At 43.8% G+C, this 24113-nt stretch overlaps 1 long non-coding RNA gene across 2 annotated transcripts; it reads left to right on the forward strand.

The window, feature by feature from the left end:
* Positions 1-1798: 1798 nt before the first annotated feature.
* Positions 1799-13508, forward strand: LOC142486492 (uncharacterized). 2 transcript variants are annotated; one of them, XR_012798986.1, is made up of 4 exons: positions 1799-1904; positions 3121-3231; positions 5771-5890; positions 13419-13508. It is a non-coding gene; the product is annotated as an uncharacterized LOC142486492 (long non-coding RNA). The 2 variants fall into 2 exon arrangements; XR_012798987.1 differs by lacking the exon at positions 13419-13508 and adding an exon at positions 6911-6970 and having other exon boundaries at positions 5771-5892.
* The last annotated feature ends 10605 nt before the right edge of the window (positions 13509-24113 follow it).

A 24113-nucleotide genomic window follows, 5' to 3' on the forward strand; every position in this document is an offset into this window, starting at 1 on the left:
AACATTTCCCATCATAATGCCATAATGCACCAGTGGGAGAAATAATCCTTGCTATATCTGTACATTGTGTGACGTATTACCTCCATGACCATTGATAGCAAGTACATCTTCTGTATAGAGCGGCTGTGTTATGATGTAGTTATTGATCATCATTGACATAATCACAAGAATCTTATGCAAAGGGAAATTGTCCGCAGCGAAGTGAGATTTCAGCCCCCAAACGTCTGTAATATTAATGCAATGTCTTACTTTTGTTGCAGTGAACACTGAAGAGATGGATCTACTACAACACTGCACAGGACGAGCATACACTACAAGCAGCAAAATGATCTTGCAGTTGACAGTATGTTGTTCTGGTAATGTGCACAATTATTATTTATGGGCTACACACCACAGTGCTGGACATATTCTGTTAACTTCAACTCTACCCCTAACATGGAGATGTCTTCCTGGTGTTACTGATTCAGTACATCATATGCACAATGTGGCTATGATATGATGGATTGATTTAATGAACCCACCAACAACTGATGACATCTGCATCATCTTCTGTAAAGTGCAGCTACAGCATGATATTATCAGCATTTGGTGCGGTATAATCAGAGGTATCTATGTGCTTTTGTGCCTGGTTTAAGTCCTCCAGATTAACGCCCCTACACCTCCCACTCCACAGGCATACTTACTTATGCATACACTGTCATCTGGCATACCTACACACACCCCAGGGCCACTTCCTTCCCCTGATGTCAGGGAGAGGATGGGCATGCAGAGTGCAGTAAGTCTCCACATTACTCTGGCCAACAGTCTTGGCCTACCCCCAGCATCTGTCACCCACAACATCTGTTCCCTCCTTGTAAAGTGCTGAACTATCTCACCTGGGTCAGTGCTATAGCTGATCACAGTGCCCGATCATGATGTCACTGTGACAGGCAGCAGTGCAGATTGACCGGTCAATCAATGCAGTGCCGCAACATATGCACTAAATGAGATTTCCGTGCCCCCAGTCAGGTAACTCCCTGGGCAGCGACCCTGCTCACCCACTCCCCTAGTTCCACCTCTGATCACAATTATCTCTCTTGGAGAGTGTAGCAAATTGGAGTTGGGGGAATCTCACCTCTGCCATGCATGGTCACAATCTGGGCACAGGACCCAAATAGTGGGCAATGTGGCACTTCTTACAGTAGAGAATAAGTAACTATATTCTTTACTTGTGTATTAAGGACCTTATTTGCATTAAATTCAGTCCACATGGGACCAAGACTTTCTGGCTTACTGAACAAAGTGGAATTGTTTCGTAGAGGGTGGAGAATTGTATTTTATCTGAAATTACCCCCTCTGCACAAAATACAAACAATTATACCCATACAAGTACCTTGTGGAAGTTGTTGCCCTCTATCTTCCTGTGGTCTCTCCCTGTTTCTCACCGTGCCTCCTCCCATTTCCTTGCACCTCTGCGTCTCCGCATATATCCCTATACTCAGAGCCGGCTCCGGTCAGTGACATGGGATGCCCAAATATGAGCATACCCATATATGGGCATCCATGCCACTGACCGGAGCCCGCTCTGTTGCGGATATGGAGAGAGACTGGGAGATTTACATCCCCTTATAATTCATATGGTGCATAGTACCGGCACGTATTGTTTTACCGGTACTGTGTACCTTCCTACTTTCACACTGGTACAGTATATGCTGCAGTGGGACTGAGAGGGATATATTGGTAACACATAGTCATTGTTGGGGGAACTCAATCCATTTTGAAAATAGTAATGCAATGTTTTTTACTTTTCTTTTTTTTCAGTAATGAAGAATGAAACATTTCTGTTAAAATTGAATTGGAGGTGAACTGGATTCATCATCAACTCTGCACCAGTGTGAATTGATGTTCTTTAATGTTCTGATAAGGTACATGCAACATCTCTTCCTCAACCCCTGCACCACTCTCTGCCTCTTGCCTCTCTCTCTCCACCTCCCTGCTAAGCGTATTAACCCATCTAATGTAATCCACATTCCATGTCTCACTTTACTCTTCACTTCTCACGTGCCCTCTGGAATGTCTGCTCTCTGACTAACAAGGTCTATTTGTACATGACCTCTTCTGCTCTCATCATCCACCACCTCTCATTCCCCTCACCCCTGTCCTACTCGATACCTCAGCTTAATTGAACTCTCTCCTCTGACATCTACCCTTATCTCTAACCTCTCCTCACTTTCTGCTTAAACTAACTATCTTGTTAACTTTTACAATGCTATCATCTCCTCCCTCCTCCATCATATATATGCCCCTTCTAGGCTCTGACACACTCATCCCTCTAAGGCCATGATTATCATGGGCACATGCTTGGTCGTCCACAGTGTGTGCGAGCGATGCAGAGCCGCCTCGGACCTCAGTGCAGGGATTGCTGTATACCCCCAGCATCTGTCACCCACAAACAATACACACACTAATACTCCCCACAATACACACTATAATACCTCCTCAATACTAATCTCCCCAATAATATTATAGCTCCAAACACAATATACACAACACCCTTACACAAGATACACAATCTAGTACTCTCCTCTGCACCTCTACACACAATATAATACTCCCACACACACAATATACACACTACCCTCCTACCCCCATAACATACAACCAATAATACACACATACTTTGTGGATGTTGGGACCAGCTCCCAGCATGCACCAGTGAAAGAGAGAGGCCCGCAGAAGCTCGGAAGAACTCCCTCTCTCCATCCGTGCCTTCCTCCGTTTCACATCTTCTCCCTGTCTCTCTCCCTCCCTTTCCTTGCATCTCCCTGCGTCTTTACGTATACCCAGTCAGTGACAGCTCTGGTCACGTGATGCCTTAATATGGGCTTATCCATATATGTTCATCCACGTCACTAATGTGATGCCCGCACTGTTGCGGAGCTGGTACTTACGACGGGCACTTATTGTTTTATCAGTACTGCATACCTGACTCTACCGGCCTTCTTTCAACACTAGTACAATATGTGCTTCACTACGAGTGAGTGGGGAATATTGGCATCACACAATCACTGTAGAATATGCCATTCAATCCATTTTGAAAATAGTAATGCAATGTGGTTTTGTTTTGTTTGCTTTTTGCAGTAATGAAGAATGGAAAAGTTATATTAAAATTAAATTGGAGGAGAACTAGATTCAGCATTTCATCATGAACTCTGCACTTGTGAGAATTTAACTTCTTGAATACCCTGACAGGTACACGCAACATTAAGACTATAATCTGCTGTGCAAGCTTTCGTGCTATACCTCCCCCTCAGGTTTTGATTTATACATTTGCTCCCTCAATTCATGTCCTCTAATATTTGAAAGCTCTCTCCTAGCATTTTCTCTTTACCACAGAACGTCATCCCAATGTAACCTCTCTCTTGTTCTTTCTGCTTGCTGTTTCCTCACTCCTCTGTTAAACTTTTCTAATTTCTCTAACTTCCACACTCCTGCTTTTATCCACATGTTCTCCTCTTTCCTTCCCCTACCTTTGCATGTGTCTACACACTGCACCATTTGTACAGACCTCTATTGCAGCTATTTCTGCACTGCTCAATGAAAAGCACTCATGTACATCCTATTCTCTGCGCCCCCTCTCTCTCTGCGCCCCCTCTCTCTCTGCGCCCCCTCTCTCTCTGCGCCCCCTCTCTCTCTGCGCCCCCTCTCTCTCTGCGCCCCCTCTCTCTCTGCGCCCCCTCTCTCTCTGCGCCCCCTCTCTCTCTGCGCCCCCTCTCTCTCTGCGCCCCCTCTCTTTCTGCGCCCCCTCTCTCTGCGCCCCCTCTCTCTGCGCCTATCTGTCTCATTCTCTCTACGTCCCTCTCTCTCTACATAGAGCTATCTCTGGCTCTCTCTACACCTATCTCTGTGTCTCCTTCTATGTTTGCTGATGTGTGGGATATCTCTTATAATCTTGAACCTGCTCATATACACATCGGGTCTCTCTGCCTCTGCCTCCCTGCTAAGAGTGTTAACCTATCTAATGTAATCCACATTCCTTTCCTTACTTTTCTCTTCCCTTCTCCTATGCCCTCTGGAATGTCCGTTCTCTGACTAACAAGGCTCTAGTTGTACATGACCTCTTCTGCTCTCATCATTCACAATCAGTCATTCCCCTCACCCCATCTTACCTGTCCCACTGATTTTCCTCTGCTTAATTAAACTCTCCTCTGACATCTACTCTAACCTCTCTGCTCTCTCTCTCTCTCTCTTTCTGCTTAAACTGACAATCTTATTAACTCTTACAATGCTATCCTCTATATGCCCCTTCAAGCTGTGACACACTCGTCCCTCTAACCCACACCCTTGGCTAAATTCCCAAACATGTTCATCACACTTCCACTCGCTGTTCTTAATGCCTATGAAGGAAATCTCACACTTGATGTTTGATTTTTCTACAGTAAAAATGTCTCCAGTCCTGTATAAAGCTGCTCTCTTGGGCCAAACCACACTACTTTTTTTTCCACATTCATCAACACACAAATTTAATTTACGCTGTCTTTTTTCCCCTGTATTTGACTCCCTCCACTAACCTTCTTCTCACACTTGCCATCCTTCCTTCACTTCTCCTCAAGCATTTGACTACTTCAGAGGCAAGGTGGATGCCACCCACAAGGAGATTCCTTCTGTCCCTTCCCCCTTCTCTCCTTCTACCTAATTCTCCTTCTGCATTTGACTCCTTTTCTTCTCTTACAGAGCTGGAAGCTAATCATCTTCTCTTCTCCCTCTACCACATGCCCTCTAGATCGTATCCCCTCACACCTTACTGCATCTCTTAGTCCCCACTCTCACCCACATCTTCAAGTCCTCCCTATTCTCTGGCTCTTTACCCTCTTACTTTAAGCCTGTAGTGGTCACCCTTTTCTCAGAAACAACCTACACCCTATGTGCCTTACTAACTACCGCCCTATATCCCTCCTGCTGTTTGTCTCCTAATTGCTAGAATGTCAACATTCTTAAATCACATGCCCTCCTGGATCCTTTACAACCTGCCTTTCGTACAGCTCGTTCTACAGACTGTGCTTAAAGCAAATTCCCAAGGTCACTTTTCCCTACTAATCCTACTTGATCTATCTGCTGCGTTTGATGCTCTCAATCACTCTCCTCCTTCATATTCTAAACTCTCTCTTGGTATCCGTAACACAGTTCTATCCTGGTTTTCATCATAACATTCCTGTCACACATTCTCCATCTCTGTTGCTAACATGTCTTCGTCTTCTATTGATCTGTCTGTGGGTATACATCAGGGCTCTGTTCTGAGATCTCTCTTTCTCTGTACATACTATCATTTGGTGACCTCATCAACTCTTTGTGACAATCCTATAAATAACAAATACAAATATCAGGTCATGGGAATAAGTGATTTGGACATAAAAGTAACATTTCGGAAGTGTGGACAACTAATACATCTTGTAGATTGCCTTTACAGTGTGATGTCATTGATTCAGTAGATTGTGTGCAGACCAGGACTGCAGTACAGTGTCACTCACATGGATGACTTGCGTGGTAGAAGCTCAAGAACAAGGATGTCAAACTCCAGTCCTCGAGGGCAGCAAACAGGCCAGGTTTTCAGGATATCCCTACTGAAAACCTGGCCTGTTTGGGACCCTCGAGGACTGGAGTTTGACATGCATGCTCTAGAAGGAGCACAGCTGTGGGTGGGAGGTGGATTTGCTTTGCATCAAATGGTTTGGAGCAAGGTTTATTGTATGTATTATCATAATAACAATGCAATGCTTAACTTTTATTTCAGGAGGGATGACTGCAGAACAGAAGTGAATATTGAAGCCATGTGTTCCTTTTCTTGCAAAAGAGAAAATTTGAAGGACAGTTGAAGAGAAGGAAAATTACTACACAGAGACAGATAAGCAATGTGTATATTTCTCATTTACCATTTAGTATTTGTCGTTTTATTGACTCCACACAATCCGGCTGCTACGGGTTTCACATTGAATATTTTCATCTCTACTCTACCCCTTCCTGTGATCTGAACCATGCAAGTTTTCGTTGATTCAATACATCATGAGTAGAGGGTGGCTACAGTATGAAGTAAAGACCCAAGGACCACATCTACTACCATTCATAACAAGAACATGTGCAGTAGCGCACAGCTGCAGTTCTATGTGATTGTTATGAAAGGTTGAGGTGGTTCAATTCTATGAATCTGGAGTGGGATGGATCCTGTTTGCATCATATGGTTTCATCTAGGCCAGTAGATTATATAACTCTCAGTACAGGTTACACATGGCATCAGTATTAGTGATTTAAAGAGGAGGAAAGCTTCAATGTGGAGAACAAAGCCAAGTAATGTTGAAGTTACTCCTTTTACCATTTACTTGGTCAGTCTGTACTGTCTACTCTCCACACAGCTGCTAAGGATCTTCCATTTTAAATACTTTCACCTCCTATTCTGCACTGCTTTGCTGCCCATTATTCAGAGATGCGTTCCAGTCATGTTTACCACTCTGAATCTCTCTGCCGTCATTGGTTCAGCACATCATGGGTAGAGCATGGCTACAGATACAGCAAGCTATTATTATTTTACCGGCTGGTCACCCATAATATTGCATTAAAACATAGAATATCACTTAATTTCCAAAAGATTCAGTGATGCTGATAATGCAGAATCTCACAACATTTCCCATCATAATGCCATAATGCACAAGTGGGAGAAATAATCCTTGCTATATCTGTACATTGTGTGACGTATTACCTCAATGACCAATGAGAGCAAGTACATCTTCTGTATAGAGCGGCTGTGTTATGATGCAGTTATTGATCATCATTGACATAATCACAAGAATCTTATGCAAAGGGAAATTGTCCGCAGCGAAGTGAGATTTCAGCCCCCAAACGTCTGTAATATTAATGCAATGTCTTACTTTTGTTGCAGTGAACACTGAAGAGACGGATCTACTACAACACTGTACAGAATGAGCATACGCTACAAGCAGCAAAATGATCTTGCAGTTGACAGTATGTTGTTCTGGTAATGTGCACAATTATTATTTATGGGCTACACACCACAGTGCTGGACATATTCTGTTAACTTCAACTCTACTCCTAACATGGAGATGTCTTCCTGGTGTTACTGATTCAGTACATCATATGCACAGTGTGGTTATGATATGATGGATTGATTTAATGAACCCACCAACCAATGATGACATCTGCATCATCTTCTGTAAAGTGCAGCTACAGCATGATATTATCAGCATTTGGTGCGGTATAATCAGAGGTATCTATGTGCTTTTGTGCCTGTTTTAAGTCCTCCAGCTTAACGCCCCTACACCTCCCACTACACAGGCATACTTACTTATGCATACACTGACATCTGGCATACCTACACACACCCCAGGGCCACTTCCTTCCCCTGATGTCAGGGAGAGGATGGGCATGCAGAGTGCAGTAAGTCTCCACGTTACTCTGGCCAACAGTCTTGGCCTACCTCCAGCATCTGTCACCCACAACATCTGTTCCCTCCTTGTAAAGTGCTGAACTATCTCACCTGGGTCAGTGCTATAGCTGATCACAGTGCCCGATCAGGATGTCACTGTGACAGGCAGCAGTGCAGATTGACCGGTCAATCAATGCAGTGCCGCAACATATGCACTAAATGAGATTTCCGTGCCCCCAGTCAGGTTACTCCCTGGGCAGTGACCCTGCTCACACCCTCCCCTAGTTCCACCTCTGATCACAATTATCTCTCTTGGAGAGTGTAGCAAATTGGAGTTGGGGGAATCGCACCTCTGCCATGCATGGTCACAATCTGGGCACAGGACCCAAATAGTGGGCAATGTGGCACTTCTTACAGTAGAGAATAAGTAACTTTATTCTTTACTTGTGTATTAAGGACCTTATTTGCATTAAATTCAGTCCACATGGGACCAAGACTTTCTGGCTTACTGAACAAAGTGGAATTGTTTCGTAGAGGGTGGAGAATTGTATTTTATCTGAAATTACCCCCTCTGCACAAAATACAAACAATTATACCCATACAAGTACCTTGTGGAAGTTGTTGCCCTCTATCTTCCTGTGGTCTCTCCCTGTTTCTCACCGTGCCTCCTCCCATTTCCTTGCACCTCTGCGTCTCCGCATATATCCCTATACTCAGAGCCGGCTCCGGTCAGTGACATGGGATGCCCAAATATGAGCATACCCATATATGGGCATCCATGCCACTGACCGGAGCCCGCTCTGTTGCGGATATGGAGAGAGACTGGGAGATTTACATCCCCTTATAATTCATATGGTGCATAGTACCGGCACGTATTGTTTTACCGGTACTGTGTACCTTCCTACTTTCACACTGGTACAGTATATGCTGCAGTGGGACTGAGAGGGATATATTGGTAACACATAGTCATTGTTGGGGGAATTCAATCCATTTTGAAAATAGTAATGAAATGTTTTTTACTTTTCTTTTTTTTCAGTAATGAAGAATGAAACATTTCTGTTAAAATTGAATTGGAGGTGAACTGGATTCATCATCAACTCTGCACCAGTGTGAATTGATGTTCTTTAATGTTCTGATAAGGTACATGCAACATCTCTTCCTCAACCCCTGCACCACTCTCTGCCTCTTGCCTCTCTCTCTCCACCTCCCTGCTAAGCGTATTAACCCATCTAATGTAATCCACATTCCATGTCTCACTTTACTCTTCACTTCTCACGTGCCCTCTGGAATGACTGCTCTCTGACTAACAAGGTCTATTTGTACATGACCTCTTCTGCTCTCATCATCCACAACCTCTCATTCCCCTCACCCCTGTCCTACTCGATACTCAGCTTAATTGAACTCTCTCCTCTGACATCTACCCTTATCTCTAACCTCTCCTCACTTTCTGCTTAAACTAACTATCTTGTTAACTTTTACAATGCTATCATCTCCTCCTCCTCCCTCCTCCTCCTCCCTCCTCCATCATATATATGCCCCTTCTAGGCTCTGACACACTCATCCCTCTAAGGCCATGATTATCATGGGCACATGCTTGGTCATCCACAGTGTGTGCGAGCGATGCAGAGCCGCCTCGGACCTCAGTGCAGGGATTGCTGCATACCCCCAGCATCTGTCACCCACAAACAATACACACACTAATACTCCCCACAATACACACTATAATACCTCCTCAATACTAATCTCCCCAATAATATTATAGCTCCAAACACAATATACACAACACCCTTACACAAGATACACAATCTAGTACTCTCCTCTGCACCTCTACACACAATATAATACTCCCACACACACAATATACACACTACCCTCCTACCCCCATAAAATACAACCAATAATACACACACACTTTGTGGATGTTGGGACCAGCTCCCGGCATGCACCAGTGAAAGAGAGAGGCCCGCAGAAGCTCGGAAGAACTCCCTCCATCCGTGACTTCCTCCGTTTCACATCTTCTCCCTGTCTCTCTCTCTCCCTCCCTTTCCTTGCATCTCCCTGCGTCTTTACGTATACCCAGTCAGTGACGGCTCTGGTCACGTGATGCCTTAATATGGGCTTATCCATATATGTTCATCCACGTCACTAATGTGATGCCCGCACTGTTGCGGAGCTGGTACTTACGACGGGCACTTATTGTTTTATCAGTACTGCGTACCTGACTCTACCGGCCTACTTTCAACACTAGTACAATATGTGCTTCACTACGAGTGAGTGGGGAATATTGGCATCACACAGTCACTGTTGAATATGCCATTCAATCCATTTTGAAAATAGTAATGCAATGTGGTTTTGTTTTGTTTGCTTTTTGCAGTAATGAAGAATGGAAAAGTTATATTAAAATTAAATTGGAGGGGGACTAGATTCAGCATTTCATCATGAACTCTGCACTTGTGAGAATTTAACTTCTTGAATACCCTGACAGGTACACGCAACATTAAGACTATAATCTGCTGTGCAAGCTTTCGTGCTATACCTCCCCCTCAGGTTTTGATTTATACATTTGCTCCCTCAATTCATGTCCTCTAATATTTGAAAGCTCTCTCCTAGCATTTTCTCTTTACCACAGAACGTCATCCCAATGTAACCTCTCTCTTGTTCTTTCTGCTTGCTGTTTCCTCACTCCTCTGTTAAACTTTTCTAATTTCTCTAACTTCCACACTCCTGCTTTTATCCACATGTTCTCCTCTTTCCTTCCCCTACCTTTGCATGTGTCTACACACTGCACCATTTGTACAGACCTCTATTGCAGCTATTTCTGCACTGCTCAATGAAAAGCACTCTTTAATATCCTATTCTCTGTGCCCCCTCTCTCTGCGCCCCCTCTTTTGGCGCCTCCTCTCTCTGCGCCCCCTCTCTCTGCGCCTATCTGTCTCATTCTCTCTACGTCCCTCTCTCTCTACATAGAGCTATCTCTGTCTCTCTCTACACCTATCTCTGTGTCTCCTTCTATGTTTGCTGATGTGTGGGATATCTCTTATAATCTTGAACCTGCTCATATACACATCGGGCCTCCCTGCCTCTGCCTCCCTGCTAAGAGTGTTAACCTATCTAATGTAATCCACATTCCTTTCCTTACTTTTCTCTTCCCTTCTCCTATGCCATCTGGAATGCCCGTTCTCTGACTAACAAGGCTCTAGTTGTACATGACCTCTTCTGCTCTCATCATTCACAATCAGTCATTCCCCTCACCCCATCTTACCTGTCCCACTGATTTTCCTCTGCTTAATTAAACTCTCCTCTGACATCTACTCTAACCTCTCTCTCTCTTTCCGCTTAAACTAACAATCTTATTAACTCTTACAATGCTATCCTCCTATCTATATGCCCCCTCTAGGCTCTGACACACTTGTCCCTCTAGCCCACACCCTTGGCTAAATTCCCAAACATGTTCATCACACTTCCACTCGCTGTTCTTAATGCCTATGAAGGAAATCACACAATTGATATTTGATTTTTCTACAGTAAAAATGTCTCCAGTCCTGTATAAAGCTGCTCTCTGGGGCCAAACCACACTACTTTTTTTTTCACATTCATCAACACTCAAATTTAATTTACGCTGTCTTTTTTTCCCTGTATTTGACTCCCTCCACTAACCTTCTCCTCACACTTGCCATCCTTCCTTCACTTCTCCTCAAGCATTTGACTACTTCAGAGGCAAGGTGGATGCCACCCACAAGGAGATTCCTTCTGTCCCTTCCCCCTTCTCTCCTTCTACCTAATTCTCCTTCTGCATTTGACTCCTTTTCTTCTCTTACAGAGCTGGAAGCTTCTCCCTCTACCACATGCCCTCTAGATCGTATCCCCTCACACCTTACTGCATCTCTTAGTCCCCACTCTCACCCACATCTTCAATTCCTCCCTATTCTCTGGCTCTTTACCCTCTTACTTTAAGCCTGTAGTGGTCACCCTTTTCTCAGAAACAACCTACACCCTATGTGCCTTACTAACTACCGCCCTGTATCCCTCCTGCTGTTTGTCTCCTAATTGCTAGAATGTCAACATTCTTAAATCACATTCCCTCCTGGATCCTTTACAACCTGCCTTTCGTACAGCTCGTTCTACAGACTGTGCTTAAAGCAAATTCCCAAGGTCACTTTTCCCTACTAATCCTACTTGATCTATCTGCTGCGTTTGATGCTCTCAATCACTCTCCTCCTTCATATTCTAAACTCTCTCTTGGTATCCGTAACACAGTTCTATCCTGGTTTTCATCATAACTTTCCTGTCACACATTCTCCATCTCTGTTGCTAACATGTCTTCGTCTTCTATTGATCTGTCTGTGGGTATACATCAGGGCTCTGTTCTGAGATCTCTCTTTCTCTCTACATACTATCATTTGGTGACCTCATCAACTCTTTGTGACAATCCTATAAATAACAAATACAAATATCAGGTCATGGGAATAAGTGATTTGGACATAAAAGTAACATTTCGGAAGTGTGGACAACTAATACATCTTGTAGATTGCCTTTACAGTGTGATGTCATTGATTCAGTAGATTGTGTGCAGACCAGGACTGCAGTACAGTGTCACTCACATGGATGACTTGCGTGGTAGAAGCTCAAGAACAAGGATGTCAAACTCCAGTCCTCGAGGGCAGCAAACAGGCCAGGTTTTCAGGATATCCCTACTGAAAACCTGGCCTGTTTGGGACCCTCGAGGACTGGAGTTTGACATGCATGCTCTAGAAGGAGCACCGCTGTGGGTGGGAGGTGGATTTGCTTTGCATCAAATGGTTTCGAGCAAGGTTTATTGTATGTATTATCATAATAACAATGCAATGCTTAACTTTTATTTCAGGAGGGATGACTGCAGAACAGAAGTGAATATTGAAGCCATGTGTTCCTTTTCTTGCAAAAGAGAAAATTTGAAGGACAGTTGAAGAGAAGGAAAATTACTACACCGAGACAGATAAGCAATGTGTATATTTCTCATTTACCATTTAGTATTTGTCGTTTTATTGACTCCACACAATCCGGCTGCTACGGGTTTCACATTGAATATTTTCATCTCTACTCTACCCCTTCCTGTGATCTGAACCATGCAAGTTTTCGTTGATTCAATACATCATGAGTAGAGGGTGGCTACAGTATGAAGTAAAGACCCAAGGACCACATCTACTACCATTCATAACAAGAACATGTGCAGTAGCGCACAGCTGCAGTTCTATGTGATTGTTATGAAAGGTTGAGGTGGTTCAATTCTATGAATCTGGAGTGGGATGGATCCTGTTTGCATCATATGGTTTCATCTAGGCCAGTAGATTATATAACTCTCAGTACAGGTTACACATGGCATCAGTATTAGTGATTTAAAGAGGAGGAAAGCTTCAATGTGGAGAACAAAGCCAAGTAATGTTGAAGTTACTCCTTTTACCATTTACTTGGTCAGTCTGTACTGTCTACTCTCCACACAGCTGCTAAGGATCTTCCATTTTAAATACTTTCACCTCCTATTCTGCACTGCTTTGCTGCCCATTATTCAGAGATGCGTTCCAGTCATGTTTAGCACTCTGAATCTCTCTGCAGTCATTGGTTCAGCACATCATGGGTAGAGCATGGCTACAGATACAGCAAGCTATTATTATTTTACCGGCTGATCACCCATAATATTGCATTAAAACATAGAATATCACTTAATTTCCAAAAGATTCAGTGATGCTGATAATGCAGAATCTGACAACATTTCCCATCATAATGCCATAATGCACAAGTGGGAGAAATAATCCTTGCTATATCTGTACATTGTGTGACGTATTACCTCCATGACCAATGAGAGCAAGTACATCTTCTGTATAGAGCGGCTGTGTTATGATGCAGTTATTGATCATCATTGACATAATCACAAGAATCTTATGCAAAGGGAAATTGTCCGCAGCGAAGTGAGATTTCAGCCCCCAAACGTCTGTAATATTAATGCAATGTCTTACTTTTGTTGCAGTGAACACTGAAGAGACGGATCTACTACAACACTGTACAGGATGAGCATACGCTACAAGCAGCAAAATGATCTTGCAGTTGACAGTATGTTGTTCTGGTAATGTGCACAATTATTATTTATGGGCTACACACCACAGTGCTGGACATATTCTGTTAACTTCAACTCTACTCCTAACATGGAGATGTCTTCCTGGTGTTACTGATTCAGTACATCATATGCACAGTGTGGTTATGATATGATGGATTGATTTAATGAACCCACCAACCAATGATGACATCTGCATCATCTTCTGTAAAGTGCAGCTACAGCATGATATTATCAGCATTTGGTGCGGTATAATCAGAGGTATCTATGTGCTTTTGTGCCTGTTTTAAGTCCTCCAGCTTAACGCCCCTACACCTCCCACTACACAGGCATACTTACTTATGCATACACTGACATCTGGCATACCTACACACACCCCAGGGCCACTTCCTTCCCCTGATGTCAGGGAGAGGATGGGCATGCAGAGTGCAGTAAGTCTCCACGTTACTCTGGCCAACAGTCTTGGCCTACCTCCAGCATCTGTCACCCACAACATCTGTTCCCTCCTTGTAAAGTGCTGAACTATCTCACCTGGGTCAGTGCTATAGCTGATCACAGTGCCCGATCAGGATGTCACTGTGACAGGCAGCAGTGCAGATTGACCGGTCAATCAATGCAGTGCCGCAACATATGCACTAAATGAGATTTCCGTGCCCCCAGTCAGGTTACTCCCTGGGCAGTGACCCTGCTCACACCCTCCCCTAGTTCCACCTCTGATCACAATTATCTCTCTTGGAGAGTGTAGCAAATTGGAGTTGGGGGAATCTCACCTCTGCCATGCATGGTCACAATCTGGGCACAGGACCCAAATAGTGGGCAATGTGGCACTTCTTACAGTAGAGAATAAGTAACTTTATTCTTTACTTGTGTATTAAGGACCTTATTTGCATTAAATTCAGTCCACATGGGACCAAGACTTTCTGGCTTACTGAACAAAGTGGAATTGTTTCGTAGAGGGTGGAGAATTGTATTTTATCTGAAATTACCCCCTCTGCACAAAATACAAACAATTATACCCATACAAGTACCTTGTGGAAGTTGTTGCCCTCTATCTTCCTGTGGTCTCTCCCTGTTTCTCACCGTGCCTCCTCCCATTTCCTTGCACCTCTGCGTCTCCGCATATATCCCTATACTCAGAGCCGGCTCCGGTCAGTGACATGGGATGCCCAAATATGAGCATACCCATATATGGGCATCCATGCCACTGACCGGAGCCCGCTCTGTTGCGGATATGGAGAGAGACTGGGAGATTTACATCCCCTTATAATTCATATGGTGCATAGTACCGGCACGTATTGTTTTACCGGTACTGTGTACCTTCCTACTTTCACACTGGTACAGTATATGCTGCAGTGGGACTGAGAGGGATATATTGGTAACACATAGTCATTGTTGGGGGAATTCAATCCATTTTGAAAATAGTAATGAAATGTTTTTTACTTTTCTTTTTTTTCAGTAATGAAGAATGAAACATTTCTGTTAAAATTGAATTGGAGGTGAACTGGATTCATCATCAACTCTGCACCAGTGTGAATTGATGTTCTTTAATGTTCTGATAAGGTACATGCAACATCTCTTCCTCAACCCCTGCACCACTCTCTGCCTCTTGCCTCTCTCTCTCCACCTCCCTGCTAAGCGTATTAACCCATCTAATGTAATCCACATTCCATGTCTCACTTTACTCTTCACTTCTCACGTGCCCTCTGGAATGACTGCTCTCTGACTAACAAGGTCTATTTGTACATGACCTCTTCTGCTCTCATCCACCACCTCTCATTCCCCTCACCCCTGTCCTACTCGATACCTCAGCTTAATTGAACTCTCTCCTCTGACATCTACCCTTATCTCTAACCTCTCCTCACTTTCTGCTTAAACTAACTATCTTGTTAACTTTTACAATGCTATCATCTCCTCCTCCTCCCTCCTCCTCCTCCCTCCTCCATCATATATATGCCCCTTCTAGGCTCTGACACACTCATCCCTCTAAGGCCATGATTATCATGGGCACATGCTTGGTCATCCACAGTGTGTGCGAGCGATGCAGAGCCGCCTCGGACCTCAGTGCAGGGATTGCTGCATACCCCCAGCATCTGTCACCCACAAACAATACACACACTAATACTCCCCACAATACACACTATAATACCTCCTCAATACTAATCTCCCCAATAATATTATAGCTCCAAACACAATATACACAACACCCTTACACAAGATACACAATCTAGTACTCTCCTCTGCACCTCTACACACAATATAATACTCCCACACACACAATATACACACTACCCTCCTACCCCCATAAAATACAACCAATAATACACACACACTTTGTGGATGTTGGGACCAGCTCCCGGCATGCACCAGTGAAAGAGAGAGGCCCGCAGAAGCTCGGAAGAACTCCCTCCATCCGTGCCTTCCTCCGTTTCACATCTTCTCCCTGTCTCTCTCTCTCCCTCCCTTTCCTTGCATCTCCCTGCGTCTTTACGTATACCCAGTCAGTGACGGCTCTGGTCACGTGATGCCTTAATATGGGCTTATCCATATATGTTCATCCACGTCACTAATGTGATGCCCGCACTGTTGCGGAGCTGGTACTTACGACGGGCACTTATTGTTTTATCAGTACTGCGTACCTGACTCTACCGGCCTACTTTCAACACTAGTACAATATGTGCTTCACTACGAGTGAGTGGGGAATATTGGCATCACACAGTCACTGTTGAATATGCCATTCAATCCATTTTGAAAATAGTAATGCAATGTGGTTTTGTTTTGTTTGCTTTTTGCAGTAATGAAGAATGGAAAAGTTATATTAAAATTAAATTGGAGGGGGACTAGATTCAGCATTTCATCATGAACTCTGCACTTGTGAGAATTTAACTTCTTGAATACCCTGACAGGTACACGCAACATTAAGACTATAATCTGCTGTGCAAGCTTTCGTGCTATACCTCCCCCTCAGGTTTTGATTTATACATTTGCTCCCTCAATTCATGTCCTCTAATATTTGAAAGCTCTCTCCTAGCATTTTCTCTTTACCACAGAACGTCATCCCAATGTAACCTCTCTCTTGTTCTTTCTGCTTGCTGTTTCCTCACTCCTCTGTTAAACTTTTCTAATTTCTCTAACTTCCACACTCCTGCTTTTATCCACATGTTCTCCTCTTTCCTTCCCCTACCTTTGCATGTGTCTACACACTGCACCATTTGTACAGACCTCTATTGCAGCTATTTCTGCACTGCTCAATGAAAAGCACTCTTTAATATCCTATTCTCTGTGCCCCCTCTCTCTGCGCCCCCTCTTTTGGCGCCTCCTCTCTCTGCGCCCCCTCTCTCTGCGCCTATCTGTCTCATTCTCTCTACGTCCCTCTCTCTCTACATAGAGCTATCTCTGTCTCTCTCTACACCTATCTCTGTGTCTCCTTCTATGTTTGCTGATGTGTGGGATATCTCTTATAATCTTGAACCTGCTCATATACACATCGGGCCTCCCTGCCTCTGCCTCCCTGCTAAGAGTGTTAACCTATCTAATGTAATCCACATTCCTTTCCTTACTTTTCTCTTCCCTTCTCCTATGCCATCTGGAATGCCCGTTCTCTGACTAACAAGGCTCTAGTTGTACATGACCTCTTCTGCTCTCATCATTCACAATCAGTCATTCCCCTCACCCCATCTTACCTGTCCCACTGATTTTCCTCTGCTTAATTAAACTCTCCTCTGACATCTACTCTAACCTCTCTCTCTCTTTCCGCTTAAACTAACAATCTTATTAACTCTTACAATGCTATCCTCCTATCTATATGCCCCCTCTAGGCTCTGACACACTTGTCCCTCTAGCCCACACCCTTGGCTAAATTCCCAAACATGTTCATCACACTTCCACTCGCTGTTCTTAATGCCAATGAAGGAAATCACACAATTGATATTTGATTTTTCTACAGTAAAAATGTCTCCAGTCCTGTATAAAGCTGCTCTCTGGGGCCAAACCACACTACTTTTTTTTCACATTCATCAACACTCAAATTTAATTTACGCTGTCTTTTTTTCCCTGTATTTGACTCCCTCCACTAACCTTCTCCTCACACTTGCCATCCTTCCTTCACTTCTCCTCAAGCATTTGACTACTTCAGAGGCAAGGTGGATGCCACCCACAAGGAGATTCCTTCTGTCCCTTCCCCCTTCTCTCCTTCTACCTAATTCTCCTTCTGCATTTGACTCCTTTTCTTCTCTTACAGAGCTGGAAGCTAATCATCTTCTCTTCTCCCTCTACCACATGCCCTCTAGATCGTATCCCCTCACACCTTACTGCATCTCTTAGTCCCCACTCTCACCCACATCTTCAATTCCTCCCTATTCTCTGGCTCTTTACCCTCTTACTTTAAGCCTGTAGTGGTCACCCTTTTCTCAGAAACAACCTACACCCTATGTGCCTTACTAACTACCGCCCTGTATCCCTCCTGCTGTTTGTCTCCTAATTGCTAGAATGTCAACATTCTTAAATCACATTCCCTCCTGGATCCTTTACAACCTGCCTTTCGTACAGCTCGTTCTACAGACTGTGCTTAAAGCAAATTCCCAAGGTCACTTTTCCCTACTAATCCTACTTGATCTATCTGCTGCGTTTGATGCTCTCAATCACTCTCCTCCTTCATATTCTAAACTCTCTCTTGGTATCCGTAACACAGTTCTATCCTGGTTTTCATCATAACTTTCCTGTCACACATTCTCCATCTCTGTTGCTAACATGTCTTCGTCTTCTATTGATCTGTCTGTGGGTATACATCAGGGCTCTGTTCTGAGATCTCTCTTTCTCTCTACATACTATCATTTGGTGACCTCATCAACTCTTTGTGACAATCCTATAAATAACAAATACAAATATCAGGTCATGGGAATAAGTGATTTGGACATAAAAGTAACATTTCGGAAGTGTGGACAACTAATACATCTTGTAGATTGCCTTTACAGTGTGATGTCATTGATTCAGTAGATTGTGTGCAGACCAGGACTGCAGTACAGTGTCACTCACATGGATGACTTGCGTGGTAGAAGCTCAAGAACAAGGATGTCAAACTCCAGTCCTCGAGGGCAGCAAACAGGCCAGGTTTTCAGGATATCCCTACTGAAAACCTGGCCTGTTTGGGACCCTCGAGGACTGGAGTTTGACATGCATGCTCTAGAAGGAGCACAGCTGTGGGTGGGAGGTGGATTTGCTTTGCATCAAATGGTTTGGAGCAAGGTTTATTGTATGTATTATCATAATAACAATGCAATGCTTAACTTTTATTTCAGGAGGGATGACTGCAGAACAGAAGTGAATATTGAAGCCATGTGTTCCTTTTCTTGCAAAAGAGAAAATTTGAAGGACAGTTGAAGAGAAGGAAAATTACTACACAGAGACAGATAAGCAATGTGTATATTTCTCATTTACCATTTAGTATTTGTCGTTTTATTGACTCCACACAATCCGGCTGCTACGGGTTTCACATTGAATATTTTCATCTCTACTCTACCCCTTCCTGTGATCTGAACCATGCAAGTTTTCGTTGATTCAATACATCATGAGTAGAGGGTGGCTACAGTATGAAGTAAAGACCCAAGGACCACATCTACTACCATTCATAACAAGAACATGTGCAGTAGCGCACAGCTGCAGTTCTATGTGATTGTTATGAAAGGTTGAGGTGGTTCAATTCTATGAATCTGGAGTGGGATGGATCCTGTTTGCATCATATGGTTTCATCTAGGCCAGTAGATTATATAACTCTCAGTACAGGTTACACATGGCATCAGTATTAGTGATGTAAAGAGGAGGAAAGCTTCAATGTGGAGAACAAAGCCAAGTAATGTTGAAGTAACTCCTTTTACCATTTACTTGGTCAGTCTGTACTGTCTACTCCCCACACAGCTGCTAAGGGTCTTCCATTTTAAATACTTTCACCTCCTATTCTGCACTGCTTTGCTGCCCATTATTCAGAGATGCGTTCCAGTCATGTTTAGCACTCTGAATCTCTCTGCAGTCATTGATTCAGCACATCATGGGTAGAGCATGGCTACAGATACAGCAAGCTATTATTATTTTACCGGCTGATCATCCATAATATTGCATTAAAACATAGAATATCACTTAATTTCCAAAAGATTCAGTGATGCTGATAATGCAGAATCTCACAACATTTCCCATCATAATGCCATAATGCACCAGAGGAAGAAATAATCCTAGCTATATCTGTACATTGTGTGACGTATTACCTCCATGACCATTGATAGCAAGTACATCTTCTGTATAGAGCGGCTGTGTTATGATGTAGTTATTGATCATCATTGACATAATCACAAGAATCTTATGCAAAGGGAAATTGTCCGCAGCGAAGTGAGATTTCAGCCCCCAAAATGATCTTGCAGTTGACAGTATGTTGTTCTGGTAATGTGCACAATTATTATTTATGGGCTACACACCACAGTGCTGGACATATTCTGTTAACTTCAACTCTACCCCTAACATGGAGATGTCTTCCTGGTGTTACTGATTCAGTACATCATATGCACAATGTGGCTATGATATGATGGATTGATTTAATGAACCCACCAACAACTGATGACATCTGCATCATCTTCTGTAAAGTGCAGCTACAGCATGATATTATCAGCATTTGGTGCGGTATAATCAGAGGTATCTATGTGCTTTTGTGCCTGGTTTAAGTCCTCCAGATTAACGCCCCTACACCTCCCACTCCACAGGCATACTTACTTATGCATACACTGTCATCTGGCATACCTACACACACCCCAGGGCCACTTCCTTCCCCTGATGTCAGGGAGAGGATGGGCATGCAGAGTGCAGTAAGTCTCCACATTACTCTGGCCAACAGTCTTGGCCTACCCCCAGCATCTGTCACCCACAACATCTGTTCCCTCCTTGTAAAGTGCTGAACTATCTCACCTGGGTCAGTGCTATAGCTGATCACAGTGCCCGATCAGGATGTCACTGTGACAGGCAGCAGTGCAGATTGACCGGTCAATCAATGCAGTGCCGCAACATATGCACTAAATGAGATTTCCGTGCCCCCAGTCAGGTTACTCCCTGGGCAGTGACCCTGCTCACACCCTCCCCTAGTTCCACCTCTGATCACAATTATCTCTCTTGGAGAGTGTAGCAAATTGGAGTTGGGGGAATCTCACCTCTGCCATGCATGGTCACAATCTGGGCACAGGACCCAAATAGTGGGCAATGTGGCACTTCTTACAGTAGAGAATAAGTAACTTTATTCTTTACTTGTGTATTAAGGACCTTATTTGCATTAAATTCAGTCCACATGGGACCAAGACTTTCTGGCTTACTGAACAAAGTGGAATTGTTTCGTAGAGGGTGGAGAATTGTATTTTATCTGAAATTACCCCCTCTGCACAAAATACAAACAATTATACCCATACAAGTACCTTGTGGAAGTTGTTGCCCTCTATCTTCCTGTGGTCTCTCCCTGTTTCTCACCGTGCCTCCTCCCATTTCCTTGCACCTCTGCGTCTCCGCATATATCCCTATACTCAGAGCCGGCTCCGGTCAGTGACATGGGATGCCCAAATATGAGCATACCCATATATGGGCATCCATGCCACTGACCGGAGCCCGCTCTGTTGCGGATATGGAGAGAGACTGGGAGATTTACATCCCCTTATAATTCATATGGTGCATAGTACCGGCACGTATTGTTTTACCGGTACTGTGTACCTTCCTACTTTCACACTGGTACAGTATATGCTGCAGTGGGACTGAGAGGGATATATTGGTAACACATAGTCATTGTTGGGGGAACTCAATCCATTTTGAAAATAGTAATGCAATGTTTTTTACTTTTCTTTTTTTTCAGTAATGAAGAATGAAAAATTTCTGTTAAAATTGAATTGGAGGTGAACTGGATTCATCATCAACTCTGCACCAGTGTGAATTGATGTTCTTTAATGTTCTGATAAGGTACATGCAACATCTCTTCCTCAACCCCTGCACCACTCTCTGCCTCTTGCCTCTCTCTCTCCACCTCCCTGCTAAGCGTATTAACCCATCTAATGTAATCCACATTCCATGTCTCACTTTACTCTTCACTTCTCACGTGCCCTCTGGAATGTCTGCTCTCTGACTAACAAGGTCTATTTGTACATGACCTCTTCTGCTCTCATCATCCACCACCTCTCATTCCCCTCACCCCTGTCCTACTCGATACCTCAGCTTAATTGAACTCTCTCCTCTGACATCTACCCTTATCTCTAACCTCTCCTCACTTTCTGCTTAAACTAACTATCTTGTTAACTTTTACAATGCTATCATCTCCTCCCTCCTCCATCATATATATGCCCCTTCTAGGCTCTGACACACTCATCCCTCTAAGGCCATGATTATCATGGGCACATGCTTGGTCATCCACAGTGCGTGCGAGCGATGCAGAGCCGCCTCGGACCTCAGTGCAGGGATTGCTGCATACCCCCAGCATCTGTCACCCACAAACAATACACACACTAATACTCCCCACAATACACACTATAATACCTCCTCAATACTAATCTCCCCAATAATATTATAGCTCCAAACACAATATACACAACACCCTTACACAAGATACACAATCTAGTACTCTCCTCTGCACCTCTACACACCATATAATACTCCCACACACACAATATACACACTACCCTCCTACCCCCATAAAATACAACCAATAATACACACACACTTTGTGGATGTTGGGACCAGCTCCCGGCATGCACCAGTGAAAGAGAGAGGCCCGCAGAAGCTCGGAAGAACTCCCTCCATCCGTGCCTTCCTCCGTTTCACATCTTCTCCCTGTCTCTCTCCCTCCCTTTCCTTGCATCTCCCTGCGTCTTTACGTATACCCAGTCAGTGACGGCTCTGGTCACGTGATGCCTTAATATGGGCTTATCCATATATGTTCATCCACGTCACTAATGTGATGCCCGCACTGTTGCGGAGCTGGTACTTACGACGGGCACTTATTGTTTTATCAGTACTGCGTACCTGACTCTACCGGCCTACTTTCAACACTAGTACAATATGTGCTTCACTACGAGTGAGTGGGGAATATTGGCATCACACAGTCACTGTTGAATATGCCATTCAATCCATTTTGAAAATAGTAATGCAATGTGGTTTTGTTTTGTTTGCTTTTTGCAGTAATGAAGAATGGAAAAGTTATATTAAAATTAAATTGGAGGGGGACTAGATTCAGCATTTCATCATGAACTCTGCACTTGTGAGAATTTAACTTCTTGAATACCCTGACAGGTACACGCAACATTAAGACTATAATCTGCTGTGCAAGCTTTCGTGCTATACCTCCCCCTCAGGTTTTGATTTATACATTTGCTCCCTCAATTCATGTCCTCTAATATTTGAAAGCTCTCTCCTAGCATTTTCTCTTTACCACAGAACGTCATCCCAATGTAACCTCTCTCTTGTTCTTTCTGCTTGCTGTTTCCTCACTCCTCTGTTAAACTTTTCTAATTTCTCTAACTTCCACACTCCTGCTTTTATCCACATGTTCTCCTCTTTCCTTCCCCTACCTTTGCATGTGTCTACACACTGCACCATTTGTACAGACCTCTATTGCAGCTATTTCTGCACTGCTCAATGAAAAGCACTCTTTAATATCCTATTCTCTGTGCCCCCTCTCTCTGCGCCCCCTCTTTTGGCGCCTCCTCTCTCTGCGCCCCCTCTCTCTGCGCCTATCTGTCTCATTCTCTCTACGTCCCTCTCTCTCTACATAGAGCTATCTCTGTCTCTCTCTACACCTATCTCTGTGTGTCCTTCTATGTTTGCTGATGTGTGGGATATCTCTTATAATCTTGAACCTGCTCATATACACATCGGGCCTCCCTGCCTCTGCCTCCCTGCTAAGAGTGTTAACCTATCTAATGTAATCCACATTCCTTTCCTTACTTTTCTCTTCCCTTCTCCTATGCCATCTGGAATGTCCGTTCTCTGACTAACAAGGCTCTAGTTGTACATGACCTCTTCTGCTCTCATCATTCACAATCAGTCATTCCCCTCACCCCATCTTACCTGTCCCACTGATTTTCCACTGCTTAATTAAACTCTCCTCTGACATCTACTCTAACCTCTCTCTCTCTTTCCGCTTAAACTAACAATCTTATTAACTCTTACAATGCTATCCTCCTATCTATATGCCCCCTCTAGGCTCTGACACACTTGTCCCTCTAGCCCACACCCTTGGCTAAATTCCCAAACATGTTCATCACACTTCCACTCGCTGTTCTTAATGCCTATGAAGGAAATCACACAATTGATATTTGATTTTTCTACAGTAAAAATGTCTCCAGTCCTGTATAAAGCTGCTCTCTGGGGCCAAACCACACTACTTTTTTTTCCACATTCATCAACACACAAATTTAATTTACGCTGTCTTTTTTCCCCTGTATTTGACTCCCTCCACTAACCTTCTTCTCACACTTGCCATCCTTCCTTCACTTCTCCTCAAGCATTTGACTACTTCAGAGGCAAGGTGGATGCCACCCACAAGGAGATTCCTTCTGTCCCTTCCCCCTTCTCTCCTTCTACCTAATTCTCCTTCTGCGTTTG

Source organism: Ascaphus truei, unplaced genomic scaffold (genome assembly GCF_040206685.1).
Source record: "Ascaphus truei isolate aAscTru1 unplaced genomic scaffold, aAscTru1.hap1 HAP1_SCAFFOLD_905, whole genome shotgun sequence".
Taxonomy (NCBI): Eukaryota; Metazoa; Chordata; class Amphibia; order Anura; family Ascaphidae; genus Ascaphus; species Ascaphus truei.